General features: G+C 44.7%; 1 long non-coding RNA gene across 1 annotated transcript; it reads left to right on the top strand.

Moving 5' to 3' along the window:
- Nucleotides 1–2,740: 2,740 nt before the first annotated feature.
- Nucleotides 2,741–7,958, top strand: LOC144119192 (uncharacterized). Its single transcript, XR_013312288.1, has 3 exons — nucleotides 2,741–2,994; nucleotides 3,071–3,177; nucleotides 7,845–7,958. It is a non-coding gene; the product is annotated as an uncharacterized LOC144119192 (long non-coding RNA).
- Nucleotides 7,959–9,004: the final 1,046 nt, after the last annotated feature.

Here is a 9,004-nt window from a genome sequence, read left to right as displayed (position 1 = left end):
TTTCAGACTCCCTTTTATATGTGACACAGGGACATCCAAGTTGTATGCTGTCACTCAGCTTTTTGTGCCTCCCTGCATAATGTGATGAATCACTAATATTCAGCCAAGAATAGTTGCGCATATTTAGATGGCATTGCCCAATAAGTGACTGAACAATTGCACTTGACCCAATAATGCGCATAGTCAAGGTAGTTATGGCACTGTGGGGCTGTTCTTACCGCATTTCGCATTTACCTTATCCATACTTCTTCATTGCAGCTCCTCTACTTTTTTGTTATGGGCATAGCATCCTGTCACCACTTCTCAGTGTGTATATATATCCCATAGTTTTCAACTTCCCACACTACATTAAGTGTATATATCCTGCTTTGTCTTGTCTATCATCATTAAAGTTAAAAGTCAGCGATCTATCTTGTCTGCCTTTTTACGTTCATGTCTCACTGTTCAAGCTGGTGCACCGAAATGGAATCGCACCAACATGGAAGCATGTCATTCATTTGCATGCACCTGTTGGTTGACTGTAAATCTCAGTAGAATGGCTGCAGATTTCAATCAACCATAAATAGCCTGCACTTGGGTTTAAAGAGCTGCGATCATTTCATCCAAAGTGTAAGCTGTTTATTCGCACTACCTTGTGCTGCTGGTTATCATTTAGGTCCAATTTAGTGGACTTTTAGTCCCATGCAAAGCAATAGGTTCTCACCGAGCATTCATTTATGTCCTGACTCGAACCAGCAACCAGTAAAGGCACCTTCTGGAACAAGGAAGGCTGAAATCAGAAGGATTTCACTCCCATCTGGAACGAGATGAGCTCGAACAAGGAATGGCATCACTCTGTCCTCTGTAGTCCTCCACTTGTCCCTCGTCTTTTTTCGGCAGGTAAAATTTATTCTTCGACATGTCATACCAACCGGCCCACCATTCAGCCTTCCTTCACTATTTAAGGGACCAGTAGTGTCCCATATGAAACCAGATGAGTTACGACTGGGAATGACATCACTCATTAAGGGACCAGTAGTGTCTCTTATGGAACCAGGTGAGTTCCAACTGGCAACGGCATAACTCCTTAAGGGACCGAAAGGGACCCATCTGGTCCCAGTAAGGAGCCTATCAGGAACCAAAGCCCTACTTATAGGACCATTAGGACTTCATTTGGAACCAGTAGGGTTCCTTCTCGGACCATTAAAAACCATAAGGTAACACTTGAAACTAGAATCAATCGTATTGACATTTTCACCTGGGTGTGCAGTCTACAAGTGCTGTGCCAAGGTCACAGCAAAGTCGTCGCTTCCACTAGGTTCTGCTGCCACGGAAGCAGATAGCAAACTTCTATCGTCAGTTCCGCTGGACAGTGGAGCCAATGGCGAGCCAGTGTCCGATTCGTTGGAATTGCTTTCTAATTCGCAGGTAGTGCGCTCGACCCAGTTATACCAAAATTTAGGCCTGTTTCTCGTACAAGTGGGCACCTCACATGCGGCATCAAAAAGATACTGCTTATCCTTTTTCCTCTTCGGCATTTCTACGCATACCTAGAAAAAGAAACGGCTGATTCACAAGGACAAACGTGTGGTTACAGCGAGCACAGCAAGGCGCTAACCACATGCGAGCATAATAAGTTCAGAAAGTGGAGAGGGGGCTGATGGGAAGAATGAAAGGGGAAATAGCGTTGAAGGTAGGACTATAAATATGCAGTAGGGAGGGCGGCGGAGTGAGAACCCCCTTTTCATTAGGGTAGGTAGAGTCACAAGTAAACTTGTATAGTGGTTGTCAGAGATACAGGTACAACTGCAGCCGCTAGAGAGAGCACGTTTGTTTCTACCCGCATTCATTCCGCACTCGGACAGTTCCAACCTTTACACGTTTTCGCGATGACTCACCTAGCAGTTAGCATTTATTACAATTTTACACTGCATACTATTTTTGCAGCCCGCGGAGGTCTGCGCGTCATCGGCTCTACGCACAGGCCTTGCTGTCACCGCGCTGTGGCGAAGCGCTGTTTTTATTTTCGTTTCCATGCGCTCAGCGCGGAGCGGCTATAATAGGATGACTTGTTATATACCATGCCGCTATGTAAATGCAATGAGCAAGTCACGCAAGCAGTGCCCGCAGGCCCGTGCTGCATTCTTATGGCCAGTCGAATTCAACCCCCCACAAAAAAAAATGAAACTGCGAGGCTGCCTGCTACGTGAGCTCGTGTAGTGCTTTCGTGCCCATTTAACGCATCAGGTTTCACAGCGTCATCATTAGTGCTTTGAACACATATTTTGTTATATCAGCAGTGTTTCTGCCAACCTCCACGTTAATACTCACTATGCCACAATGTAATGAGAAGCAGCTGCTAGAAGCAGCAACAGTAAAAATCAAATGTAGCCGCAATACAGAGGAATGCAGGCTGAGATTAAATCAGACTTCCTGTTTAAAGTAAAGAGTAGTTTCGAGCAGACAAGGCACAAACTCACGGTGCAACAGTGCTTTGGTGCTGTATCGAAACTAAACGCGATCCAGTCCAAGTCGAAGAAGCGCGGGTATTGCCGTGTGCCAGCGCACACTGTTCTGATCAACGTTAATTTATTCTTCACTAAAACTAAGAAATTGAAATAAAATATTTAAAAAACGCAAACACAGTCAATAGTTTGAAATCAAATGTAAAGGTTGTGGTGTTCGTCTTACGAGAAATCGCAAGTACGTATCATAGCCAAAGCCTGATAGCGCTTGTTTTTGTTGGGGCGGCAAACGTGCAGGTAGTGTTTCGGCTCAGCTTTGTTTGTCGTCGTCGCCCAATATAACTTCCTTGTCGCGCCATGTCGCGCATCCGTATAAAATTGACGACAGAGGAATCTTGGGACGTGTTCCCTATACGCGCCATTGCGGACGTATATATTGGCTTCCGCCTCATCAACGATGAGAAAGCCATCGGAGAGCTGCGGGGCACGCATGTCAGCGTGAAATGGAAGGAAGGCGAGCCGCCAGCTACAGCAGAGCTGCCCGATTTGGGTAAGCATAAGCGTTGGCAACCGTAATGTGTAGGCATCCCGAATGCTCTATATTTAATTCTGCCAAAATAACGCAGGCACGCAGACAATGATGAAGCGACGACGCTCGCGGGTCGTGAGGATTGCAGGTGCCTCTTCCAACCATGGCAGTGCAGACTAAGAGCCGCCTTCAAACAAACCGAAGGTAAATCTATGCATTAATGTCGACGTTTAGTAGTAACCTTTCGTGCTTTCTTGCTCTGTGTGGCAAAGGGCCACATAACGTCTGCGCCTCGTTATATCCGCCGCGGTGGCTCAGTGGTTACGGCGCTCGGCTGCTGACCCGAAAGATGCGGGTTCGATCCCGGCCACGGCGGTCGAATTCAGATGGAGGCGAAATTCTAAAGGCCCTTGTATTGTGCGATGTCAGTGCGGGCTAAAGAAACCAAGGAGGTCGAAATTTCCGGAGCCCTTCACTACGGCGTCCCCCATATCCTGAGTCGTTTGGGACGTTAAGCCCCCATAAGCCTAAGCCAAGCCATTGCTGTGATCTCTTGTTCATTACTACAAGCTGTAACTCATAAAGGCTGTTAGCTGCACGAAAGAATTCGGAGTAGAAGAATTCTTTACCGTTGCTGCCAATTTTGTGCCTGCTTTCATTTTTGAAACACAGCCGTTTTCATGAAAACAGTACCTGTTTTTGTGATAGCCTATGGTTGAGTGAATGCAAGGCGTCAATACCGCGAAATTTTATTTCCTTGCAAGAGGTTAGTGAGAATGGTTCAGCTTTCTTATTTAACTAGTTTTAAAAAAGGTACCGGCCTCGTATCTGCATGTAGTCTGGCATTTGTAATGACTGAAATTGTGATGTAATCGTGGTAAATTATTAATTTTTTATTTTTAAAACTATTGACATATATAACAAAGAAAACTCTTGATTCTAGAAAATGTGTTTGCAAGTAACATCCTAAAGAGTTTCTTTAGTTTAGTGGAGTAACACATATCAATATTTCCTGGAATTCCCCTTATGTAGGTTGTGCCTTAGGTGACTGGACGCGAGATAGGTGAATGCTGTAAGCTATGAATGCATTGCGATCAAGAAAACATATACAGCTGTGTTTTCGCACCAATTATGTGAAACAAGCGCGAAAAGGTTGTATGTGAGCAGGTAAACTACTTGAATACAACACGTGGTCTATGACATGCGAAACAAGATGTGGCCTTCATCGCCATGTTTTGATGTGTCGTAATTTGTAATGAAACACGCAGGCATGCAAATCCTGTGTTGCTTTCTATTTGACCTTATATTGCAGCAACCACACCAGCCAAGCTTCTTGCCATGGGAGAGATGCTCCGAGGGAAATTTGTAATTTGTTGTAATGTGGTTTTTAAAATTTTCTGCAAGTCCGGAGTAAGGAAAGAAAGACAGTAATTTTTTGTTGCTTGTTTTTTTCTTTAAGATGTTGCATTAGACACAAGGATGCATGGTTCACCACGCAGCATTCTTTTGCTACCTCTGAGTAATCTCTGACTGAATTTCTTCTAGATGCTGTTTCGGTTTCATCCTCGACATTATGGCCATGATGCATTGAGAGTGTTTTAGATTTTGTGAGGCACAAAAAAAAACTGCAGTATTATTGCTGACACTTAATTCTGTTTGAACACGTAGGTCAACTTGCTTCAAGAGCTGGAATGAGAAGCAAACTATCAGCAGCAATATTGCAGTTTTTTATGCCTAACATGACCTAAACACTCCCTACTCATCGCAGCCATCTTTCGGTTGTTGAAACCGAAGCAGCATCAGGAAATAATTCAATACTAATTTATTTATTGGTCATAGGCAAACACCATGCGGTGAATTATGTATTCTTATGAAAAACATCATTTGGAAGAACAAAAGACGCAGCTGAAGTAATGTGTCTGTGGTCCTTTAACGGTGCTCCCAAAGCTGATTCCAGCCTCATTCGGAAGTAATGAGGGATGTCGAGAAGTGCTGCATGCAGATAGTTGAATCCAAACGACATGTAAGTGGGAAGCTGCGCTATGAAGTATGTGGTTTGATGTGCACTGTCTAAAGCTGCTCGGCCACCGTGGTGGCTCATTGGTTATGGCGTTTGGCTGCTGACCCGAAAGATGCCGTTGAATTGCGATGGAGGTGAAGTTCTAGAGGCTTGTGTACTATGTGATTTAATGCACATTAGCCCCAGGTGGTCGAAATTTCCAGAGCCCTTCAACATGGCTCCCCTTATAGCTTGAGTCGCTTTGGGACGTTAAATCCCCATAAACTCACAAGGCTCCTTGAACTAGTCTGTAAATAAGCCAGGAGACAAAACTTGCCAGCAAATTCAGTTTTTTTTTAATTACTACTTTTTGACCTGGGGGTTGCCTGAAGAAATTGATACATTTGTGAAAGTGCAGAGCCCCATGGCTATGATGAATGAGGGCAGAAAAAGTTGATGACTACACTGAGCAAGATAGTGAAATTCAAGCAGTTGGGAAGGATGGTAACAGCACTGAGGTGTTTGTGATTTCATCACTCCTGTCCACCGCACCCTTTCCTTAAACAAGTCGTGCCCTGTAGCATATTTGTAGCCCAGATAAAAACTTGGAAGCTGTGCTTTGGTAGACCGCTGAAAAAAAAAAAACTGTGGCACTGTATATGTAGACATATGTGCTTCAGACATCAGAAGCATTTTTTGAACCCTGACCCTGGTTAGGCCATACCAAATCTCGCTTTGTTTAGTGCGGTAGTCCAGGCTGCTCCGTGTTATGCATGAGAATTTCACCATAGAAGCTGATGTCCTGTTATCGGCCGTTATTGCTTGTGCTGATGCAAGAGGTCAATCACCAGAGAAACACCATTGTAGTGGGCCATGCAGTACTGCATCTTCACGCGTAGCAGTGATAGTAAAGACTTTTGTGGTTGCCGTGAATTAACTAAAACAATTCATCCTACATCAAAATTCTTTTGATCGCAACTGTGCAGCACCTTCGTCGATCAACAAGCAAACACAAGTGACGGCAGCCACTCAGACCCTTTCAACGTTAGCCTCTGACGTACCCATGACATAGTCAATTCGAAACAATTGCTGAAAAGCACATCCGACTACACTTGCACACACGCCTTTGAAAGTTGAACGTGTTACGGGAGCATTACACCGCCATCGGTTCATATAAAGCCTTGACAGCACGCCTGTCTCTGACAAAAGACACAGCTAAATATTCACACCCACAGTGCATGCCGTTTCACTTCCTCTTGGCACCAGTAAGTTTCAAATGTTATTGGGCAAAGGTGCCATTCGGAAAAAGCAACTCTGAGGATATCCACTATAGGGTCGCGGGGTCGCTCGTGGGTGCCGCTTTCACCGTGTACTCCGTATTCGAAACAGTCGCTATTCAGAAAGCTTCGATAAAGCAGTGACTCGTGGGCACGGTTAGTTATTGAAGTAACTAAATTTTTCAATCTTCCATCTCCATTTATAAAAAGCTGTGAAGGCAGAAAACGCAACACAAAATTCATTTAGCGTGCGGTCTACTGCGCGCCTAAAGACGAGCGTTGGGAGCATCTGCTAGCTACCCCCGGCCTAGGTGTCGTCACCACCAGCGCCTAGGATTACCCAAGAGGAAGTACTGGCTTAGGAGGAGGAGGAAGGAGATGTCGTTATTTCAAGTTCATTGAGGGGTTTCATGCATGTGTGCGTTTCAGAGCCTCTTTGAAGAACCTGAGCTGTTCGACGGATTCATCACAGGACACAGTGTTCATGTAGTCGCAGAGTAATCGGCATGAATATGTGATGTGACCAACCAGTAACCCACAACGCAGTGAACATGCTAAAGCACAACACAGGTTGTAAAACACTAATCAATCACATTGTAACAAACTCTTTGTGGACACATGTGCTTGTGCGACACATTGTGACTTTGCTGCATGCTAACTTATTATCAGGTTTCTTTCCTTTTTGAGCCCCCTCTTCCTTTTCACTAATTCAGGGTAGCCATCTGCATCACACTTCAGGTTAACCTTCTTGCCTTTCTATTTCGTCTCTCTCTATTTTTGCTCGTAGTACAATGCGTTATATCTAGGCTTCTTTTGGACTTGAACTGTGTCCTGCTCAAACACTCATTGTTATAGCTTTTTAATAGTATATTGTATGTTATTTTTCTTGTCCATTCTTAGCTGTTGTAGCTGCATATGCATGCTTTCGCACATCATGTTGCAGCTTTAAGTTGTAGGCTGTTTATATGCCTTATGGTAAGATACCATTTTGACACAAGCTGTGACCCCCTTTGAACATTCATTAGGCAGTTCTTTTATTAATAGGGGGACCCCTAAGTGGTACGGTTCTTCTATTCAGAAACTGGCTGGCGACTAAGGAGTTTAGGTGGTTCTGGTAAACATGGCGAGACAGAAAATAACAGAACTGCATTGCAGTGAATATTGCATCATTGGCTGCCACTACTATCAACAGTGGAAAATCAAATGGTGCTTTATGGTGTGCTGTCTCTCTTTAGGATGGAGCAGAATGCTCCTGCGGTGCCCACAAAAAAAGTGGAGCAGTTGGAGGAGCAAATTACAGAGCTTCAAGAGCAAATGCAGATTGCCTAAAACAACTATGCTAAGTTGCTCATTTTACTAAAAGACACTTTCGCTTCTTGCATTAGCGTACAAAGGAGCACTAGGCACTGAATTTAGTGCATTTTATTGCAGTCATTCGCAAATACTGCCATGAAAGCTCGGGACAAAAACAGCCTTGTTTTGCCTCTGATTTTGTGATGTAATAATTTTCCCTCCAGTCATAAAAGCCGATAGCTGGTTTGTCTTTTTGTGTTCGCTGGTTGTGTTTTTAAATGTTTGTTTCTTTCCATCTTCAGATTCCTTCAAGATGGTGAAGGATCTGCGAAAAATTACCCGTCGCCTGGAGTCTTCGCCACCGGTCGCTACCGTTGAAGCCGAGACGGTCTATATTTTTCCTTTGGTGCTCAAAATGACGGCAATATGGCTTTAACCTTAAGCTGAATTCAATACAATAAAACATGAAGTAATATTTCGAGGTCTGCAATACTCATTCTGTTCTAGTACATGAAGCTATTGCTTTGCGGCTGCACAAAATCCTTTGGTAACTCAGTATAATTTCAATGAAAACATCTTCGACGGCAGTCCGTCTGGTTGGGTTCTTGACATAGTTGTGAGAAAACTGACGCCAACCAATATATTATTTTTGCCCAACGTTTCGAGACCAACTCGGTCCATTCTTCAGAAGTTACTAAAGTGTGCCAGCAGAAGCGGGTTGCTGCCTTCGCTCTCCCTTTGTTAGGACTTGACCCAGTCCACTAACGTACGCGGAGGGGAGCGTTCCTGGAGTTCTATTCATCGCCGCCTTTGTGAGCCGGATGTTCCATGACTCGACATGTCGCCTTTTGAACAGCTTTGGCTCCACGGCCAAGACACGTCCTCGAAGGCTATTCGGTGGTCGGCGCATTCGCAGTGTTCGGCGAGGGGGTTGGCTATGGAATTCTTTAGCCGGATATCATTTTTTCGTTGCATTATTCGTTGGTGGAGGTTTCTTCGTTTCGCCGATGTATGAAGCCGTGCACTTGAAGCATAGGATTTTGTAGACGACACCCGCTTGTTTTTCTTCGGGGACGCTGTATTTCGGTCGTGGTAAGAAGCGGCTTATTGTCGACTTATTGGAATAAACCTGTTTCCACAATAAACCGCTTCTTACCACAATCGAAAGACCGCATCCCCAGAGAAAACAACCGTGTGTCGTTTACAAAATATCCAGCTGCAAGTGCCCGGCTTCATACATCGGGGAAACAAACCTCCACCAAGGAATAAGGCAACACAAAAATTACATCCAGCTAATAAATTTAGTAGCCAACTCCTTCGCCGAACCCTGCCAACGCGACGGCCACCGAATAGCCTTCGAGGAGGTGAGCGTCTTGGCCGTGGACCCAAACCTGTTCAAGAGGCGACATGTCGAGACGTGGCAAGTCCGGCTCACACAGGCGGCGATAAATAAGACTCCTGG

Source organism: Amblyomma americanum, chromosome 2 (genome assembly GCF_052857255.1).
Source record: "Amblyomma americanum isolate KBUSLIRL-KWMA chromosome 2, ASM5285725v1, whole genome shotgun sequence".
In the NCBI taxonomy this organism is placed as follows: Eukaryota; Metazoa; Arthropoda; class Arachnida; order Ixodida; family Ixodidae; genus Amblyomma; species Amblyomma americanum.
This window is presented reverse-complemented; position numbering and strand designations above follow the sequence as displayed.